The sequence below is a fragment of the Lithobates pipiens genome, unplaced genomic scaffold (genome assembly GCF_037356315.1).
Source record: "Lithobates pipiens isolate NorthernLeopardFrog02 unplaced genomic scaffold, aLitPip1_a1.2 Scaffold_27, whole genome shotgun sequence".
Classification (NCBI taxonomy): Eukaryota; Metazoa; Chordata; class Amphibia; order Anura; family Ranidae; genus Lithobates; species Lithobates pipiens.
Window position 1 is genome coordinate 146,885,353 of NW_027507788.1, and position 22,251 is coordinate 146,907,603.

Below are 22,251 nucleotides of genomic sequence, written 5' to 3' on the forward strand. Positions count from 1 at the left end.
TGTAGGTGGCAGCAGGCACAGGACTTTTGGGGCTGGGATCTGCAGATTGCTGGAAGGACTCCCTTTAAAAATCTGAAACCCCAGCAAGTGGCTGTGGATTGTTATTTTACCGCCCGCACCCCCCATCTTATGCTGGCCCTGGCCCTGACCTCTAGTAACAAATTCAAATGAAATTGAAAGAAGAACACCTAGGAGAATTGATAGTCGATAAAGGTGACAATAGCCATCTTGTCTGCACTTAGGTGGTATGTCTACATTGAAAAGTTTTAAATGAAGCAAAGGCTCACTTGAAACTTTGTAAAGGCATACAATGTCAAACTGCCCATCTACTACTCATTGGTGCCAGTGTGGGAAAAGTATTGGGAAGCAAAAACGATTTAATAAACATGAGTACTTATTGCAGCATCAGGTGCTCTTGTGCTACTGCACATTATTGTTTAGTCGATATTCATTCATATTACACCCTTGGATGTGTAAAGAGCGAAATAAACATTCTAAGGCCAGAGGTAGCTTGGTTCTTTTATGCAGTATCTGTGCATATAGTCTACGACTGCTATTTAATACAATTTATTGCATTGTGGCTGTGCCCTCTGGTGGTCAATAGGTTTCATAATATGTACAATGCAATGAGATACTGTATAGCATAACCTTGTAGCAAGTTTATATTCAAGGCCGATTTCTAAAAATAAAACCTGTGCTCTACCCATTGAGCACCAAGGAAAGGTTTTCTTCAAAGCCCCCCTTCCCCATCAACATATATACTCACTAGCCACTTTATTAGGTACACCTTGTTAGTTCTGGGTTGGACCCCCTTTTGCCCTCAGAACTGCTCTAATTCTGCATGGCATAAATTCAACAAGGTTTTGTAAACATTCCTCAGAGATTTTGGTCTATATTGACATATAGCATCATGCAGTTGCTGCAGGTTTGTCGGCTGCACATACATGATGTGAATCTCCTGTTCCACCACATGCCAAAGGTGCTCTATTGGATGAGATCTGGTGACTGTGGAGGCCATTGGAGTACAGAGACCTCGTTGTCATGTTCAAGAAACCAGTGGTGAGATGATTTGAGCTTTGTGACATGGTGCATTATCCTGCTGAAAGTATTCATCAGAAGATGGGTACACTGTAGTCATAAAGGGATGGACATGGTCAGCAACAATACTCAGGCAGGCTGTGGCATTTAAACGATGTTCAACACAAAAAAGTCGCCCTGGAACTTTGAGTGAGGTGAATATGGATAGCCATTGAGCATACCAGAAGTAAACAGTCTCAATATTTATTTAAAATATTTTATATGCATATAAATAGCATAGATGGGTGTCAAGCCGATAAAATAGTACAGTACAATGTAAAAATTGTCATGGACATACAATACGTATAAAATTCCATAACACAAGCATCTAATTTAACCCTACGTGTTTCACGAGACAAGGCTCCCTTCTTCAGGGGTGGACGCATGCGTAGTATATCTGAAATGATAATAAACAAGTATGTGACTGTCAGAAACCATGAAACAGACTGAGACAGAAGTACAATCAAATCACACTTGTTTATTAAAAAAATAAAAAGGTAAATAGAAAAAAGCATAATCAAGCATAGCCAGAGTCCTGTAGCCAGATCGGGTAGTCAGACAGTCCAAAGTTCATAAACCAGATCGGGTAATCAGCCAGGCCGGAACTTAGGGATCCAAGGAGAGCAACCGCAAGTAGGATAAGAAGCCAGGTGGGATGTCAGTAAGCCAGTCTTGAAACAAACAGCAGGAGATGGTTCCCTGTGATGTAACCAACGTGAAGGCAAATGAAAAAGTGAGCAGGAAGGCTTTAAATAGGCAGGTCAGACGAGCATCATCGGGAACAGCTGGTAACTGTGGAAAGAGAAGAGAGCTGGCAATTAGCCGACAGCTGAGCGGCCAGCCCAGAGGAGAAAGGGCTATGCCAGCCCTGACAGTGACCCAGTGGTGATGGTTAAGACAAAAGGTAAGAGGGTCTAAGGGTAGAAGACCCCATACTTACCAATCAACCTGGCCAGATTACAAAATGCTGGCTTCCCAAAGGACAGCAACAAAAAAAATCCCACACAGGAGCTGAGGAGGTAGAACCCAACCTGACCCCAACAGGGGACCACCGGAAGGCAGACACGGCATGGGTAGAGGTGTTTACTTCTGGTATGCTTAATGGCTATCCGTATTCACCTAACTCATATTCCCAGGGCGACTTTTCTGTGTTAAAAAAAAAAGGCTTTCCCCTGAATGGGTGGGATTTTAAATGACCATCAACTCCGGACACAAATGGACACAATAATATACAATTTTTATTCATAAATTACACAATGTACATAATATTACCAGGAAGTACAAATGGGCTAAACAATGTCCTCCTGGTGTATTAATAAACAAACATATATACAGAACAAAATATGATTAAAACAATGCTTGTCCTATATCACCCACACCCGACGCGTTTCCAGTTGCTGATAATTCAGAACCTTCATCAGGGGTGAACAAACTTGATGATATAGCAATCTAGTGAGGTGTAAGTTCGAGGATCAAAATGCCTGCCATTTAGAAAAATCTAAGTATGTCTGAAGAGTACTTCAAATACTATCGAGATGTCAACCAAGTACAGGATGTCCTGCAAATTACTTCCAGATCAGTTAGACGGATTCTATGGCAAGGGGGGTTTTTGTTTCTATGTGAGACATTAATTGGAACAAACAATGGCTATCTGGATGTTTCAAGTCCACCTTCATGTGTGTGTCAAGCTGAATTAGCATGTATATGACTTGCACCCAGGGTTGCCTTGTCCCATTCCCAGGAAATAAGCCCAAAAGGAAAACTGGAAGCTGTAGTCCAACCACAAATTACAAACGCTGGTGAAGGGAGCCAGGGGTTCCCCAGTGACGTATGGGTGAACCCGCCCTCTCTGATGTAACGGAAACCTGCGTTACATCAGAGGGGGCGGGGTCACCCACACGTCACTGGGGAACCCCTGGCTTCCCTCTCCAGTGTCAGAGGGGCGGGGTCAGGTGACGGGTGGCCCCGCCCTCCTAATATAAGAAACGTCAGCGCTGGGATCTCCGCAGTCTCCGCAGTGGAGACAGAAGAAGGATGTATGGACAGCGCTGGACTGAGAGATCCCCCGTCGCTGGATATGATCATCCATCGCTGGACCCCGGAGATCCGTCGCTGGATAGCAAGAGTGGATTAGCACCGCTGGAATCTTTTTTTTATTTTTTTTATTTTTAATAAAGGAATTTTTCAAAAGTGTGTTTGTCTTATTTAACCATTTTGACACTTTCTTTGTGAAATGGTAGGGGTACTTTTGTACCCCCTTACCATTTCAAACAGGGGGGGGGCGGGATCTGGGGGTCCCCTTGTTAAAGGGGGCTTCCAGATTCTGATAAGCCCCCTGCCCGCAGACCCTCACAACCACCGGCCAGGGTTGTGAGGATGAGGCCCTTGTCCTCATCAACATGGGGACAAGGTGCTTTGAGGGGTCACAGACCCCCAAAGCATCCTCCCAATGTTGAGGGTATGTGGCCTGGTACGGTTCAGGAGGGAGGGGGGGACGAGAGAGCGGCCTGCCAGGTTGCGTGCTCGGATAAAGGGTCTGGTATGGATTTTTAGGGGAACCCCCACGTCAATTTTTTTTTAAATTTGATGCGGTGTTCCCCTTAATATCCATATCAGACCTGAAGGGTCTGGTATGGATATTTAGGGGGACCCCCACGTCAATTTTTTTTTTAATTTGACACGGGGTTCCCCTTAATATCCATGTCAGACCTGAAGGGCCTGGTAATTGAATTTAGGGGAACCCCCACGCTTTTTTTTTTTTTTTTAATCAATGAATGAATTGTCGGCTAATACAGAGAACACTCATTGAGTGTTCTCTGTATTACGGGGAGCCGACAATTTAGCCGCAAGTGATTTTAAAAGACTTTTTTTCCTGCACAAATGACACTTTGTGCAGGGACAGTTCTAAGCACCAGAAACATGCGCCCCTTCACAGGCATACTATAGATACCCCCCAGCTACGAAATTTAAAGGAATATTACACTTTTATTGTTTCACTTTAATCATTATTAAAATCACTGCTCCTGAAAAAACGGCTGTTTTTAAAACTTTTTTTTGCATTGATCCATGTCCCCTGGGGCAGGACCCAGGTCCCCAAACACTTTTTAGGACAGTAACCTGCATATTACCCTTTAAAATGAGCACTTTAGATTTCTCCCATAGACTTGTATAGGGTGTTCCGGCTTTTCGAATTTGCTGCGAACAGCCCAAATTGTTCACTGTTCGCTGAACAGGCGAACAGGCAATGTTCGAGTAGAACATGAGTTCGACTCGAACTCGAAGCTCATCCCTACCAGCAAGATAAGTGGAGATAAAAAACTCCTCTGCACCAGAAAACATATGAATGTCAACTATTCACACTATTAATTTCTTAATAGTATGGACATGCGTATGGCAGATGATATGAAGGTTCCTATGTTACAAACAACCATTGAAAATGGCACTATTTGTAATAAAATTAAAAATATGCAACATATGTTTGCAAAATGTGACAATGAATTAAAGTGTTTGTTCATCAATGCCAGAAGTCTGCCGAGCAAAATAGGTGAGTTAGAAGCTCTGGTGTACGAGGAGAACTATCATCTAATTGGTATTGCTGAATCTTGGGTTCATTCTTCTCATGACTGGGCTATTAATATTCCTGGCTATGCCCTCTTTTGTAAAGACTGGGTAAAACAGAGGAGTGGTGGTGTCTGCCTCTATGTGAAAAGTGATCTCAAAGCGAGTGTGAAAAAGGACCTAGTTGATTGAGAGTGTGATGAGTCTGAAGCATTATGGGTGGAACTGTATATGGGTGGGTGTGCGTATTACAAGGTTATCATTGGAGTTTGTTATAGACCTCCCAGTGTTAATGAGGAGGTGGAGACTCAGCTCCTTGCACAGATGGAAAGAGCTTCAAGGGCTGGGGCAGTGATAATAATGGATTTTAACTACCTGGAAAAATGATTTAACTGCTGGGACAGTTAAAGGGCAAAAATGTATAAACCTATTACAAGACAATTTTATGGTCCAGTTTATTGAGGCCCTGACTAGGAATGACGCTCTGCTGGACCTGGTAATCTCAAACCATGCAGAGCTCATTACCAATATACACGTAAAGGAACATCTGGGTAGCAGTGACCATAACATGATTTCATTTAATGTTAGCTGTAAGCAACAAACATATACGGGTAAGATAAAAACACTTAACTTTAAGATAGCAAATTTTCCAAGGATACGGGCTACTCTCCAGGACTTAGACTGGGAGGGAACATTGGCATCAATGAACACAGAACAGAAGTGGGAATTCTTCAAAGTGACTGTATGTAAACTCACTGCAAAGTATATTCCCATGGGCAATACGTTTAAAAGACTAAAAATAAAATCTATGTGGCTCACAGCCAAAGTTAAAATGGCTATAAATAAAAAAAATGTATTATAATATTTATTATTATGTTTGTTTATGGATGCCCATTGTCACTGCATAGAGCCTCCCTAAGTGCTCCTCAACTCTTTCCCCTTATAGGAATCACCGTCCCTCGGGTAGGGTTTGGTGTTTTTTTTTGGGATAGATTCCATATTGGGTGGGGGTTTCCCCTTTTTTTTTTTTTTCTCCCTTTTTTCCTGGGTAATTAGTTAACGTTTCCCTGGGTAACTTGGGGATCGGGGAGAAGGAACTTCTCCAATTTTAGAGAGCACAACTCTGTAATTGTTGTGTCGGGGGTGTGGGTTTTTTTTTTTTTTCTCTCCTGTTTCTTTTTCCCTCTCTCTTCCGTTTTCTTTAGTTCACTTATAAATTGATATGGCAGCGATTTTCTCCTCGCCAGTGTCACTGAAATTATGTACCTACAATATTAAAGGTCTTAATAATAAATCAAAAAGAGGTCAGATTTTATATAGCCTACATAAAGCTAAGGTAGATATTATACTCTTTCAAGAGACCCACTTTCGAAGTGATAATATTCCTGTGTGTTCTCGTAAACATTATTCGCAATGGTTCCATAGCACTATGTCGAGCTCAAAATCAAGAGGGGTTTCTATTGCTTTTCACAAGCGCTTACCAGTTCAGAATTTGGAATATAGAGCCGATTTAAATGGAAGATATCTGTTTCTTAAAATCCGACTGTGGGATAAAATTTTCACAATTACAGACTTTTATATTCCAAATTATGATCAAACTAAGACAATCGTGAGTTATCTTGGCCTTCTAGCAGATTTTGCAGAAGGTACGGTTATCGTGGGAGGAGATTTTAACCTAGTTTTGGACCCTTCACTAGATACATCAGCTCAACGATCAAATATTTCATATTCTCGTTTGAGGGCACTCAAAAATAAACTTTTTGAACTTAGGTTGATGGATCTCTGGCGGACCCTAAACCCTAGAGATCGTAACTATACATACTTTTCTTTAGCACATAAAACATATAGCAGAATAGACTTTTTCTTAACTGGTCCTAAGTTACTGGAATGGAACCCTTCTATAGAAATCGGATCATTCATTTGGTCCGACCATTCACCAGTATTCTTAACAATAGCACCCCCCCAGACTCAGGGTACCAATTGGTTGTGGCGTTTGAATGACACACTTATGCAAGATCAAATCTGTCATAAAGCAATTGCGGAGGCGATTGATAATTTTATTTCCGACCATGAACAGGATGAAACTGCTTTACCCTTGAAATGGGAGGCCTTAAAGGCAGTAATACGAGGGGTGTTTATTCAACATGGTTCTCGTCTTAAAAAAGAAAAATCAAAAATTATCGAAAATACGTTATTAAAACTTCATTCTTTGGAAACTCGACATAAAGCCCACTGTTCTCCAGATATATCAGCCAATATTTTCTCTACAAGGATATCTTTATTACAGTTATTCAAATCATCTCAGAGCTCATACCGGCAAAGACGTGCAGTGGGGAGATATACAGTGGTGTGAAAAAGTGTTTGCCCCCTTCCTCATTTCCTGTTCCTTTGCATGTTTGTCACACTTAAGTGTTTCGGAACATCAAACCAATTTAAAGAATAGTCAAGGACAACACAAGTAAACACAAAATGCAATTTATAAATGAAGGTGTTTATTATTAAAGGTGAAAAAAAATCCAAACCATCATGGCCCTGTGTGAAAAAGTGATTGCCCCCCTTGTTAAAACATACTATAACTGTGGTTGTCCACACCTGAGTTCAATTTCTCTAGCCACACCCAGGCCTGATTATTGCCACACCTGTTCACAATCAAGGCATCACTTAAATAGGAGCTGCTTGACACAGTAAGGTCCACCAGAAGATCCTTAAAAGCTACACATCATGCCGAGACCCAAAGAAATTCAGGAACAATTGAGAAAGAAAGTAATTGAGATCTATCAGTCTGGAAAGGGTTATAAAGCCATTTCCAAAGCTTTGGGAATCCAGCGAACCACAGTGAGAGCCATTATCCACAAATGACGAAGACATGGAACAGTGGTGAACCTTCCCAGGAGTGGCCGGCCGCCCAAAATTACCCTAAGAGCGCAGAGACGACTCATCCAAGAGGTCACAAAAGACCCCACAACAACGTCCAAGGAACTGCAGGCCTCACTTGCCTCAGTTAAGGTCAGCGTTCATGCCTCCACCATCAGGAAAAGACTGGGCAAAAATGGCCTGCATGGCAGAGTTCCAAGGAGAAAGCCACTGCTGAGCAAAAAGAACATCAAAGCTCTTCTCAATTTCTCCACAACACATCTTGATGATCCCCAAGACTTTTGGGACAACATTCTGTGGACCGATGAGACAAAAGTGGAACTCTTTGGAAGGTGTGTGTCCAAGTATATCTGGCGTAGAAGGAACACTGCATTTCATAAAAAGAACATTATACCAACAGTAAAATATGGTGGTGGTAGTGTGATGGTCTGGGGTTGTTTTGCTGCTTCAGGACCTGGAAGACTTGCCGTGATAAAAGGAACTATGAATTCTGCTGTCTACCAAGAGATCCTGAAGGAGAATGTCCGACCATCTGTTCGTGTACTCAAGCTGAAACGAACTTGGGTTCTGCAGCAGGACAATGATCCTAAACACACCAGCAAGTCCACCACCGAATGGCTGAAGAAAAACAAAATGAAGACTTTGGAGTGGCCTAGCCAAAGTCCTGACCTGAATCCTATTGAGATGTTGTGGTATGACCTTAAAAAGGCCGTTCATGCTCGAAAACCCTCTAATGTAACTGAATTAGGACAATTCTGCAAAGATGAGTGGGCCAAAATTCCTCCAGGACGCTGTAAAAGCCTCATTGCACATTATCGCAAATGCTTGGTTGCAGTTGTTGCTGCTAAGGGTGGCCCAACCAGTTATTAGGTTTAGGGGGCAATCACTTTTTCACACAGGGCCATGATGGTTTGGATTTTTTTTCACCTTTAATAATAAACACCTTCATTTACAAATTGCATTTTGTGTTTACTTGTGTTGTCCTTGACTATTGTTTAAATTGGTTTGATGTTTCGAAACACTTAAGTGTGACAAACATGCAAAGGAACAGGAAATGAGGAAGGGGGCAAACACTTTTTCACACCACTGTAGATTTGAGAATAAGTGTGGGAAAATGTTGGCTGATATGTTACACCCACGTCAATCACAGACTTTTATACCAAGTATAAAAAAATCATCAGGAGAATTGACATCTGATCCACGTGAGCTTCAACAAACTTTTAGGGAATATTTCTCAGCCCTCTATAATTTGACTCCATCATCATTATTGGAGGATAAGGGAGTTGGAGACAATATTATTGGGGAATATGTAGGGGAAAATGCTATTCCGACAATAGATAGTGTTACTGGGGAATCTTTGGATTCTCCATTTTCGCTTGAAGAACTACTAGAAGTAATTGCCAATACTCCAACAAATAAGAGTCCAGGTCCCGACGGGTTTACATCAAAATTTTATAAGACGTTCAAAGAACATATAGCCCCGTTTATGCTTCAAGTGTTTAATTCTATCTCTTCTACGAACCAATTTCCATCACAGACTTTGGAATCTCATATCACTTTAATTCCCAAACCTGAAAAGGATTTAACACTTTGCTCTAGTTATCGACCCATATCGTTGATTGGGATAGATTTAAAGATATATGCTAAACTGATTGCACTTCGTCTTCAACCACTTCTTCCAAGCTTAATACATACAGATCAGGTAGGATTCATTCAAAGTAGAGAAGCACGCGACAACACGATTAAAACTTTTTTGTTGATGAATTATGCACAAAGGGCTAAAATTCCAGTATGCCTTCTTTCAGTCGATGCAGAAAAGGCATTTGATCGGGTGGGATGGCCTTTCCTTAACCACTTTCAGACCGGACCATTTTGCTGGTCAATGACCAGAGGTCTTTTTACAATTTGGCACTGCGCTGCTTTAACTGGTAATTGCGCGGTCATGCAATGTTGTACCCAAACAAAATTTGCGTCCTTTTCTTCCCACAAATAGAGCTTTCTTTTGATGGTATTTGATTGCCTCTGCGATTTTTATTTTTTGCGATATAAACGTAAAAAGACCGCAAATTTTGAAAAAAAATGATATTTTCTACTTTTTGTTATTAGAAAAATCCAATAAACTCAATTTTAGTCACACATTTAGGCCAAAATGTATTCAGCCACATGTCTTTGGTAAAAAAAAAGTCAATAACTGTATATTTATTGGTTTGCGCAAAAGTTGTCACATCTACAAACTAAGGTACGTTTTCTGGAATTTACGCAGCTTTTAGTTTACAACTGCCTATCTCATTTCTTGAGGTGCTAAAATGGCAGGGCAGTACAAAACCCCCCCCAAATGACCCCATTTTGGAAAGTAGACCCCCTAAGGAAATTGATAAGTGGCATGTTGAGCCCATTGAATATTTTATTTTTTTGCCTCAAGCGATTGAATAATGACAAAAAAAAAATATATTTTTTTTTTACACAAAGTTGTCACTAAATTATATATTGCTCACACATGCTATGGGCATATGTGAAATGACACCCCAAAATAAATTCTGCTGCTTCTCCTGAGTACGGGGATACCACATATGTGGGACTTTTTGGGAGCCTAGCCGCGTACGGGGCCCCGAAAACCAAGCACCGCCTTCAGGCTTTCTAAGGGCGTAAATTTTTGATTTCACTTCTCACTACCTATTACAGTTTTGAAGGCCATAAAATGCCAAGATGGCACAAAACCCCCACAAATGACCCCATTTTAGAAAGTAGACACCCCAAGCTATTTGCTGAGAGGCATGTTGAGTCCATGGAATATTTTATATTTTGCCACAAGTTGCGGGAAAATTACAAACTTTAATTTTTATTTTTATTTTTTCACAAAGTTGTCACTAAATGATATATTGCTCACACATGCCATGGGCATATGTGAAATGACACCCCAAAATAAATTCTGCTGCTTCTCCTGAGTACGGGGATACCACATGTGTGGGATTTTTTGGGAGCCTAGCCGCGTACGGGGCCCCGAAAGCCAAGAACCGCCTTCAGGTTTTCTAAGGGCGTAAATATTTGACTTCACTCCTCACTACCTATTACAGTTTTGAAGGCCATAAAATGCCAAGATGGCACAAAACCCCCACAAATGACCCCATTTTAGAAAGTAGACACCCCAAGCTATTTGCTGAGAGGCATGTTGAGTCCATGGAATATTTTATATTTTGCCACAAGTTGCGGGAAAATTACAAACTTTTTTTTTTTTTTCACAAAGTTGTCACTAAATGATATACTGCTCACGCATGCCATGGGCATATGTGAAATGACACCCCAAAATAAATTCTGCTGCTTCTCCTGAGTACGGAGATACCACATATGTGGGACTTTTTGGGAGCCTAGCCGCGTACGGGGCCCCGAAAACCAAGCACCGCCTTAAGGACGTTACAGTTTTGAAGGCCATAAAATGCCAAGATGGCACAAACCCCCCCCAAATGACCCCATTTTGGAAAGTAGACACCCCTAAATTTAGGGGTACACTAGTGAGACTAGGTAATAAATGGCGGGTGCCCTGAAACTATAAAAAAATAACTAACCAACCAGCGTCACCTGTAACAGTTATATGGTGATCACTGGTGAAAGGGTTAACTAGGGGGCAATCAGGGGGCTTTATGCGGTAGTATATGGGGGTCCCTGGCGCTATAAAAAGCTGCGGCGAACCTAAATACCTACCTGCCTAACTAGCGTCACCTGTGACACTAATACAGCGATCAGAAAAACAATCGCTTATTAGGCTGGGTTCACACTGGAGCGATGCGGGAATGCCACAAATCCGCGGCGGGTTCCCGCATCGCATGCCTCCCGGCGGCAGTTCACACTGCCCTATGCGAACTGCTGGGAGTGTCAGTGAAATGTTAATGACACCCCCAGATCAGTTCGCATATCGCAGTGCGATCTGCAAACTCGGATCGCATGGTGTGAACACCCATGCGATCCGATTCTGCTGCGGACCAAAAAAAGGGTCCCGTGCGAGTTTGTGGCGGGTGCGACACGAATTCAGCCATACTATCTGTATGGCTGAACTCGAATCGCACAGAGATCGGATGTGATTTGCACTGCAGTGCGGTGCGAATCACATCCGTTCTCATAAACCGCTGCAATGTGAACCCAGCCTTAGTGACACTGGCGACGGGGGGTGATCACGGGGTTAAACCTTTATTGGGGGGGTTAGGGGGGTACCTTAGAACTAAAGGGGGCTAACCCTAACTGCCCTAACAGTTATTACAGTCACAAATGACACCCGCCGGGTGATCAGGGGGTTAAACCTTTATTAGGTAATAAATGGCGGGTGCCCTGAAACTATAAAAAAATAACTAACCAACCAGCATCACCTGTAACAGTTATATGGCGATCACTGGTGAAAGGGTTAACTAGGGGGCAATCAGGGGGCTTTATGCGGTAGTATATGGGGGTCCCTGGCATTATAAAAAGCTGCGGCGAACCTAAATACCTACCTGCCTAACTAGCGTCACCTGTGACACTAATACAGTGATCAGAAAAATGATCGCTTATTAGGCTGGGTTCACACTGGAGCGATGCAGGAACGCCACGAATCCGTGGCGGGTTCCCGCATCGCATGCCTCCCGGCGGCAGTTCACACTGCCCTATGCGAACTGCTGGGAGTGTCAGTGAAATGTTAATGACACCCCCAGATCAGTTCGCATATCGCAGTGCGATCTGCAAACTCGGATCACATGGTGTGAACACCCATGCGATCCGATTCTGCTGCGGACCAAAAAAAGGGTCCCGTGCGAATTTGCGGCGGGTGCGGCGCGAATTCAGCCATACTATCTGTATGGCTGAACTCGAATCGCACAGAGATCGGATGTGATTTGCACTGCAGTGCGGTGCGAATCACATTCGTTCTCATAAACCGCTGCAATGTGAACCCAGCCTTAGTGACACTGGCGACGGGGGGTGATCACGGGGTTAAACCTTTATTGGGGGGGTTAGGCGGGTACATTAGAACTAAAGGGGGCTAACCCTAACTGCCCTAACAGTTATTACAGTCACAAATGACACCAATGCAAAAAAAAAAAAAAATATGACATTGGTGTCACTGTGACTGGGGGGCAGGGGTAATTGGGGGGGTGATCGGGGGGGGGGGTGTGAGTGTGCCTGGCATGTTCTACTGTGAAGTGTCGTGTTGGTGCAACTCACCGATCCTCTCTCCTCGGTGTCGGAACGAAAAATACCGACACGGAGGAGAGATTACATCACTTCCTCTCCTGTGTTTACATTACAGGAGAGGAAGTGATGTCACGGAGCATTTTCATTCGTCGGGAGCGATCGCGAGGGGGTGGCCATGAATGAATGGCCGCCCCCTCATCCCGGATCGCTCCCGAACGAATACCGACCGCCGCAGGCCCCCCACCCGCGGGAAGGCAGGGACGTACAGGTACGCTCATATGCCTGCCCGTGCCATTCTGTTGACGTACATCGTCGTGCGGCGGTCGGCAAGTGGTTAAACATTCTTTAATGCAAATAGGACTGGGGTCAAATATATTCCATAAGATCATGGCACTATATACTAAACCGGTAGCTAGAATAAAAATTAATGGTTCATTGACAACAAGTTTTAATATACAAAATGGTACCCGTCAGGGATGCCCATTATCCCCTTTACTCTATGTTATAGTAATGGAATATTTAGCGACGGCTATTAGACGGAATTCTTCCATTTCTGGTGTACAGATAAAACAGAGGGAAATAAAAATGGCTTTGTTTGCTGATGATCTATTACTTTATATCACTAATCCACACATTGCAATTCCCTCTGTGTTATCTGAATTCCAGCGGTTTGGGAAACTAAGTAATTTTAAAGTAATGTATCAAAATCAGAAATCCTTAATGTGTCGCTCGTACCCGAACAGGTTGCAATGTTGAGAGCTAATTTTAAGCTTAGGATTTGCTCTGCAGCTGTAAAATACTTAGGTGTTAAAATCACCCCGGATTCAAATCATTTATACTCAATGAACTATGTTCCTCTTCTGCAACGTACCCTACAAGATCTAAAAAAATATGATGTTAAGCAATACTCATGGTTTGGGAGGATTAATATATTAAAAATGGATATAATACCGCGGTTTTTGTATTTTTTTCAAACTATCCCAATTGGTGTCCCTAGATCATTTTTTTCCACTTTACAATCGGCTTTTACAAAATTTATTTGGGGACATAAAAAACCAAGACTACAAAAGAAATTATTATCATTACCAAAAACGAAAGGAGGTGCGGGTGCACCTGATCTATATTATTATTACGTCTCGGCTGTTTTGACTAGACTGGTGGACTGGTTCTATTGTTCGGAAACCAAACAATGGGTAAAAATAGAGCAAGGGTTGAATCAATTGGACTTAAAGGTGTTGCCATGGTTAGACTTGTCTGGTAGTAATTTAAATCGAGAGTTGTTAGAATCTATGCCTTCTCTCACATCTCATGTGTTGAATATATGGGGCAAAACAGCTATAAAATTGGAACTTTCTTCCTATGAAGGACCTATGACACCTTTATTTGGCAATCCTTTATTTCCACCGGCACTAAATAGGACAAGTTTTCTTATATGGAATAGGGAATCCCATTATAGACTGAGTAATATAATAATAATATAAATATATTTCCTACACAGCGCCCATCACTTATGCAAATGTTGGAGTTTTGGCAGTTGCGGTCATTTTGGTGTACAATTCATTCAAGTAAGTCTCTGGGTAGAGATTTAACACAACTTGAAACTATCCTGACACAAGATCAAAAACCAAATCATGTTATATCAGTACTGTATAAGATGTTTATTATTAAAAATCACCCGGAGCCCCCAGAATATATAAATAAATGGGTTAATGAGATCAACGCTCAAATTGAGGTTGGGGAATGGGAGAAGGCATTTAATTTCTCTCACTGTTTATCACCGTCGATCAAAGCACAAGAGACGAATTACAAATTGCTCTCAAGATGGTACTGGAGTCCAGTGACACTCCACCGCATATACCCAGAAAAATCAGATATATGCTGGCGGTGCCATAGAAACAAGGGCACATTGCTCCACATCTGGTGGGAATGCCCCCTAATTTTTAGATTTTGGGAAAAGCTTATGCAATTATATACAACAGTCACTGGGGAGGTAATCCCAAATACACCACAAATCACCCTTCTCTCTATGTTACCAAGAACTTATAAAAATGTTAAAAAGAATCTTTTAGGATACTGGTTGACGGCGGCAAGAACTGTGATACCACGGCACTGGCGATCAACCCAGTCTCCTACGATAAATGAATGGGCTCTAGAAATGGATAATATAGAGAGAATGGAGATACACTTAGCACAAGAATTAGATACATATGAAAGGTGCCTCCTGGTTTGGACTCCCAGGAGACAGCATAGGAAATTGGCAAAAAATTAAGGAACTAGGAGGGAAAAAAGGGGAAGGGATCTGTGGAGGAGAGAGGAGAGAGAAGTGGGGGAGGGGGAGAGGTTAGATGTACATTTTCCCCCTTTCCTCCTCTCTGTTGTTTTTTTTTCTTCCTTTTTTTTTTTTTTTTGGGAGGGAGGGAAGAGGAAATAAAATAATAAATGTGATTATTATGTATGTAATATATATGTTTGAAAATTGTTTAATTATGTGTAATGCTTTATAATAATTGAAAATAAAAATAGAATTGGATAAATAAAAAAAAGAGCTTTTAAAAAATATAAAAATGAAGGACCGCTATCATAGTTTAAATGTTACAGAGAATATAACAGAACATGTAAAAAGGAAATCAAGGACACAAAAAGTCAAAACGAATGACAGATTGCAAAAGATAGTAGGACAAACCCGTAAAAATTCTTCAAATATATTAATAGTAAAAAGGTCAGGTCTGACCATGTAGGCCCTATACAAAATAATCTGGAGTGGATGACTGGGGACTCTGTGTATACAAAAGGAGCATAGGGGAGCTCATGTCCATAATGGGGGTGGTAGTGACACAGCCCCAAATGATCCACAAATGGCTCAAAACTGATATTGTCCATAAATATTTTGACAGAATAAAGGTGGATAAAGCACCTGGACCAGATAGTATCCATCCACGGATCCTAAAAGAACTGAGCTCTGTCATTTCAAGGCCATTGTTTCTAATATTTAGGGACTCGTTAATGACTGTAATGGTGCCACTGGATTGGCACAGGGCCAATGTGGTGGCCATATTTAAAAAAGGATCAAAGTCTTTACCAAGTAACTATAGACCTGTTAGTTTAACTTCTATGGTCGGGAAGATACTGGAGAGTTCAATAAAAGACCACATAGACGAGTTCTTGCTTAAAAAAAAAAAATTAAGCAACAGACAGCATGGATTCATGAAAGACAGAAGTTGTCAAACAAACCTGATTTCTTTTTATGAGGAGGTAAGTAAAACCTTGGAAAGAGGGGTGGCTGTGGACATGATATACCTGGTAGCCACAATTGTAATTACCATTTAATCCACCATAACTGGCATTCAACTGGGGACTCCATACCTTAGATGGGTCCCTAATAAGATAATCAGAGAAGGTTGTTTTAACCACTTGCCGACCAGCCGCCTCAGTTTTACTGCGGCAGAATGGCACGGCTGGACGAAACTACATTATTTAATGTCGCTTCACCCTGTGGCCACTAGGGCACACGCACGCACGCCCCCCGCTGGCCCCCCAAGTGGATGCGAGTGCCCAGCGGTCACAATCACTGCCGGGCTCCCGCAATCGCTGCTGACACATGGAGAAACGGGATCTGTGTATCTAAACACACAGTTTCCGGTTCTCTGAGGGGAAAAACAGACAGATCGTCTGTTCATACAGAGTATGAACAGCGATCTGTCATCTCTCCTGCACAGTCCCCTTCCCCTTCAGTTAGAACACAAGCTAGGGTAAACATTAACCCCTTGATCGTCCCCTAGTGTTGACCCCTTCACTGCCAGTGACATTTTTACAGTAATCAATACATTTTTATAGCATTGATCACTGTATTAATGCCAACGGTCCCAAAAATGTGTCAAAATTGTCGCAGCCCCGATAAAAATAGCAGAACACCGCCATTACTAGTAAAAAAAATTATTAATAATAAAAATGCCATAAAACTATCCCCTATTTTGTAGACACAATAACTTTTGCGCAAAACCAATTAATATATGCTTATTGCATATTTTTTTACCAAAAATATGTAGAAGAATACATATCAGCCTAAACTGAGGAAAAATAGTTTTTTATATATTTTCGGGGGATTTTTATTATAGCAAAAAGTAAAAAATATTTTTTTTTCAAAATTGTCGCTCTTTTTTTGCTTATAGTGCTAAAAATAATAACCGTAGAGGTGATCAAATACCACCAAAATAAAGCTCTATTTGTGGGAAAAAAAGGAGGTCAATTTTGTTTGACTGCGCAATTGTCAGTTAAAGCGACCCAGTGCAGAATCGCAAAAAGTGCTCTGGTCAGGAAGGGGTTAAAATCTTCCGGGGCTTAAGTGGTTAAAATGCCTCCAAAGAGCCCAACCGCCACAGCACAAAGTGTGAAACCTCACACCTTTGTGCCTCACCAAAAATGTAATGCCCTCTGTATCCCGTCTTGTAATCCAAGAGACCAAAGATCCATGCCCAAGGCATTAAGATGCACACCGTCACTGTGTAGATATCGCCAGGTATCCACCTCCAGCTCCCGATGCTGAACCACGAGATGGCCGTTTTGCGCTATGAACTTACCAACTTCCTTATTAACCTTAACTCTGGCCCTGTTCAATTTATCCATAGACCTAGCAAAATGCCAAGATGTGCGACCTATAATGTCAGACCAAACCACCACTGTGTGAGGAAAAGCCAGCTTCAGCTGGAGGACATCAAACTTGACATCCTGAATAAGGTATCGGCTGGGCCGGACACCCAGATCTTTGCCTCCAGCATGCAAGACCAAAATGTCTGGGGCCCTGTCCCATAGTGAAACCCTATATACTTCTGGGACCACCCTACTCCACAACAATCCCTGAACACCTATCCACCGAATGCTAGTCTCAGATCTAGGGAAGCCCAGCTGATGGCCATTAGGCCTGATATCAGCCCTCTTGGCCCCCCAATGAATGAAGGAGTGTCCCAAAATCCAAACGAGGCAAGCATGATCTGAAAATAAATACATAAAACATAACACATAACACGGAACCTGCCACAAAAAACCCCAGCGAAAGCAAACGTAATAGGAATAACACATAAAACACCCCAGGAACCCGGGGGGGGGGGGGGGCTACCAAATGAGGAAATACATAAAGTTTAAACCTGTCCGACTCCCACCTGCTGATGTGTTTTACCACCACGATGTCCAATCCCCACCGGGCAGCCTCAGTGGCTGCCCCGATGTGGAATGAATGGGAAGAGTAGGCATCTAGGAATGTAGGAAATCTAGGAATGTAGGAAAGGAGTAGGAATGGGGATGCCAGATGATGCCTATTTAGGCGATTGTTACGCTGATCCCCCTGGTTACTGTCTATTTTGAAGCGCTAATTTTTACTCTGGAAAATGTAAGTGCAACTCTTATGTTTTTAACAATAAATATTCCGTACGGAATTACGCTATGTGCCCTGTTCTTCCTTGCTTTTCTCTTTATGGTTGGGCTTATTTGCCCATTTGTTTTACCTGCTTTATCCGCGTTTTGGAGTGTTTGCCCAAAGACCGTAGCCACGCGTGTGAGCCTGAATTCCCTGGTCATCCTGTGAAGCCTGTTTGAGACATCAGGTGTACACCTGTATGAGTCTATCCTTTCTGGTAAGTGACTGGTGCTTTAGTGGCGGATCTTCTATGTTACCTCTGTCACATTTTGGATGTTCACTCAGGATTTCTGTGACTATAACCCATTTATGTTTTGAACTTCACCCCCTTGAAATATATTTGGGACTTGTCTGGGTCCTCTTTTTTTGTTTACACCTTGGACATTCATTTCTCATAGAACACAAGTCACTATTTATTTTACACTTTTGTGCTGGCTGCTATTGTGTAGACAGCATGGTATATATTATTTATGTCAGTGAAACTCAGACAAACAAAATAAATCAAGAGATGTCTGACCTCAGAACCTCACATTTGGCCAAATCGGCTAAGTGAACTGTGTCTGCACTTTTACTAACGTCCCTCCTCGGCTAGTCCACCAAGGTATTTGCTGCCATCCCCGGAGCAGCCGTGTCCCCCGACGTCTCTCCAGACACCCGCCCCTGACCCAGCGCAGTCAAAGAAACAGCCGGAACCTGGGCCACATCCCACCCTTTCTAGAAGCCAAGCCCGCATCAAAATGCTGCACCAACAAATGCAGACAAGCCAAAAAATATGGACGGCTGCAAAATCTCCTGCCACAGCGGGCCTTGGGGGGGGGGGGGGGGGCCCTGCCCACTGGATAGGTAGGGATACCTGAACCGACCATGTGGCCCTGACTTGCCCTAACCCCCAACACAAAAGACAAAGAAAGTGTAAAGAAGAGACATAATTAGACATGGAATTACCAGGCTGACCAGGACCAAATCCGAAAGCTGCAATTCCGGAATCCACCGCCGCTGACCTCAGTGGAGCGACCCCATCTTCAGAACTGGACAGTTCACCCTCAGACCGCGAAAAATCCTGTGGATCATCTGGAAACCAAAGGTCTGGCGCAGTTGCGCTGACCACAGAAGGCCAAGGCTGCACACTATCCCTCCTGCGCCTTTGCCCTGCAGGACTTGCCCACCTGGCCATCGCTGTGTCTCCTCTTCACTCCCCCACTGGTAGGAGGGGCCCTGCTGCTCTGGCCAGCTCCCAAACTCTGCTGACCTTGCCTGGATCTGGGGCTGAGGGGGCCTCCGGCCACTCTGTTCGACTGGCCAGAACCTGCTTGGTGCATCCTCCCACACTGAGCCGCCGCTCCCACCTTAACATCCACCTGGGATGTGGCCGCATGCTCCTGAGTCCTCCAACCAGCAGGGACCAGGGACAACACAGGGCTATGTCATGGTGGAGGCTCCCAGCATGGAGGATACCTGTGATTGTAGCCAGTCTGTCCTCATCGATGCTGCCACGGAGCAGAGCTGCTACTGCAGGGTCCTCAGGTCTTCTATGGAAGAGGCGGTAGGGGTGATGCTAATGTGTCTCCTCCATGTGTCTTCCACTGGATGTCCGGTTTCACTTAACTTCCCCCCAAGACTACCCCTGCAGTCATCAGTGTCACGCGTCATCGGTGCTACGTATTAGTGCCATCTGTCATCAGTGCCACGTATTAGTGTCACGTATAAGTGCCATCTGTCATCAGTGCCATCTGTCATCAGTGCCACATATTAGTGCCATCTGTCATCAGTGCCACGTGTCATCAGAGCCACGTATAAGTGTCATCAGTGCCACGTATCAGTGCCATCTGTCATCAGTGTCATGTGTCATTGTCCTGGTGCTCCAGGGCCTTCAAAAGTGTAATAGGTAGTCAACAAGTTAGATGTGTAATTTATGCTCCTAGAACACGTGACGGTGCTCCCTGCATGTTGGGCCTCTCTATGTGGCCAGGCTGTGAAAAAGTCCCACACATGTGGTATTGTAATACTCAGGAGGAGTAACAGAATTTTTTTGGGGTGTCATTTGTGGTATACACATGCTATGTGAGAGAAATAACCTATTACAATGATAATTTTGTGGGAAAAAAAAAAATCTTAATTTTGCAAAGAATTGTGGGAAAAAATGACAACATCAAAAACCTCACCATGCCTCTTACTAAATACCTTGGAATGTTTACTTTCCAAAAAGGGGTCATTTGGGGGGTATTTGTACTTTCCTGACTTCGGGTCGCATGAAGTGAGATCGGCCACCAGTACATCAGATGTGATCAATTTTGTATGATTCGCACCACAGCTTGTAGACTCTCTAACTTTCACAAAGACCAAATAATATCCACTAATTTGGGTTATTTTTACCAAAGATATGTAGCAATATAAATTTTGGGCAAAATTTATGAAGAAAAATTAATAATTTGCATAATTTTGTCACAGAAACAAAGAAATATGCGCTTTTTTTCAAAATTTTCGGTCTTTTTTCATTTATAGTGCAAAAAATAAAAACCCCAGAGGTGATCAAATACCACCAAAAGAAAGCTCTATTTGTGGGAAAAAAAAGGACAAAAAAATCATTTGGGTACAGTGTTGCATGACTGAGTAATTGTCATTCAAAGTGTGAGAGCACCGAAAGCTGAAAATTGGTCTGGGCAGGAGGGGTGTTTAAGTGCCCAGTAGGCAAGTGGTTAATTAAAGTAAAGAGGAAAAAAGAAAGTTATGTAGCAGACTATATGATTCTCATTTATCCTATATTTGATAACATAAGGAACTATTATAAATGAGAAATCAGCCATTTTTGGAACTCTTTAACCAAAAACGAGAATTGCATGCAATGTTGTTGTATCTCTGTCTACAGTTTTGAGTCCTCAAAAGGAGAAGCAACCAGTGGTATAGATCAGTGTTTCTCAATTTTTTTGCTGCCAAGGCACCCTTTAAAATTATGGACAGTCTCGAGGCACCTCATGCTAAAATTTAAAAAAACTATTCTCATAGCTTTACATAATACAATCACATCCACATGTAGGGCACCCAATGTTAGAGTGATTTATTCTTTCAAAGCAAATACACTTTTGCACACTGGTACTGACTAGTATTCCAATATTTCTCTTCTCCCTCAATTCTCTCCATCAGTCAGCTAATGTGACCCCAGTGCCAAGGGAGAGGGGCAGAGGAGGGTCAAACAAGGATGTTGTGGAGACAACAGACATCCTCCTTATTAACTGATGATGTCATTGGTTATTAGGATGCCAGTGTCTAGAAAAGCGTAATGGTGCATAATAAAAACCTGTGGCTTTGTGTAACTAAAAGACCTGAAGAAACCTTGAGGCAATCCAGGGTGCCTGGGCACCCTGGTTGAAAAAGGCTGGCATAGATAATGTAGGTTGTTTAAGTACGGGAATTGAATATCAGATCAGAAATAACCGCAAGAAAAAAAAATGGTGTGAAGGACATTGTAGCGACCTGCCAGACCTCTAGAGGCCTAATGGTGACCTCCAGAGTCAGAGAGAGTTGACATCCTTCCTTGTAGAGTGGGCTAACAGGCATGGTGAATGCAATGCAAGATGTAATGATGGGCGCCAGTAATTTTTTTAATGAGAATAAGAGATTTATTGTCTCTTAGCAAGAACTGTGGGAGAGTGGGTTAGAGCCAGGACACCCTTAGGTAGATGCAGTTGTGATTGGTAGACTCTGAGACACTATAGGTAGACAGCTATACAGGAAAAGGCCTCCAGCCAGATGCCACGCCTGTATATGTAGGGCCGCTATCTCCTATAGCAACTGAACTTGTAACAGTCACTAAAGGTAGTCGTATATAATTCTTATGCCACATACACACATTCAGACTATACGGCGAACTTGGTACGGCGGACTCTGGTCAATCCGCCTGTGTGGGCGGACTTAGAAAGTAGTTTTGATTCAAAAATTGTCCGCCGGACAATCCGGCCGTCTGTGCGCTAGTCCGCCGGACTTTTGAAATGAACGGACTTTCCCGCACACGGAGAAAAGTCTGTTTATTTTGAACGTGGCTCCAGGTAGACGAGACTAGCGAAGGAGGTCAATGTCGCCGCCTCCATGGGTGAGATTGACACATCGCTGGCCCCGTCACCTGGTATGGACTTAAAGGGGAAGCCCTACGCTGAACAAACGGTGTGGGCCCCCCCCAA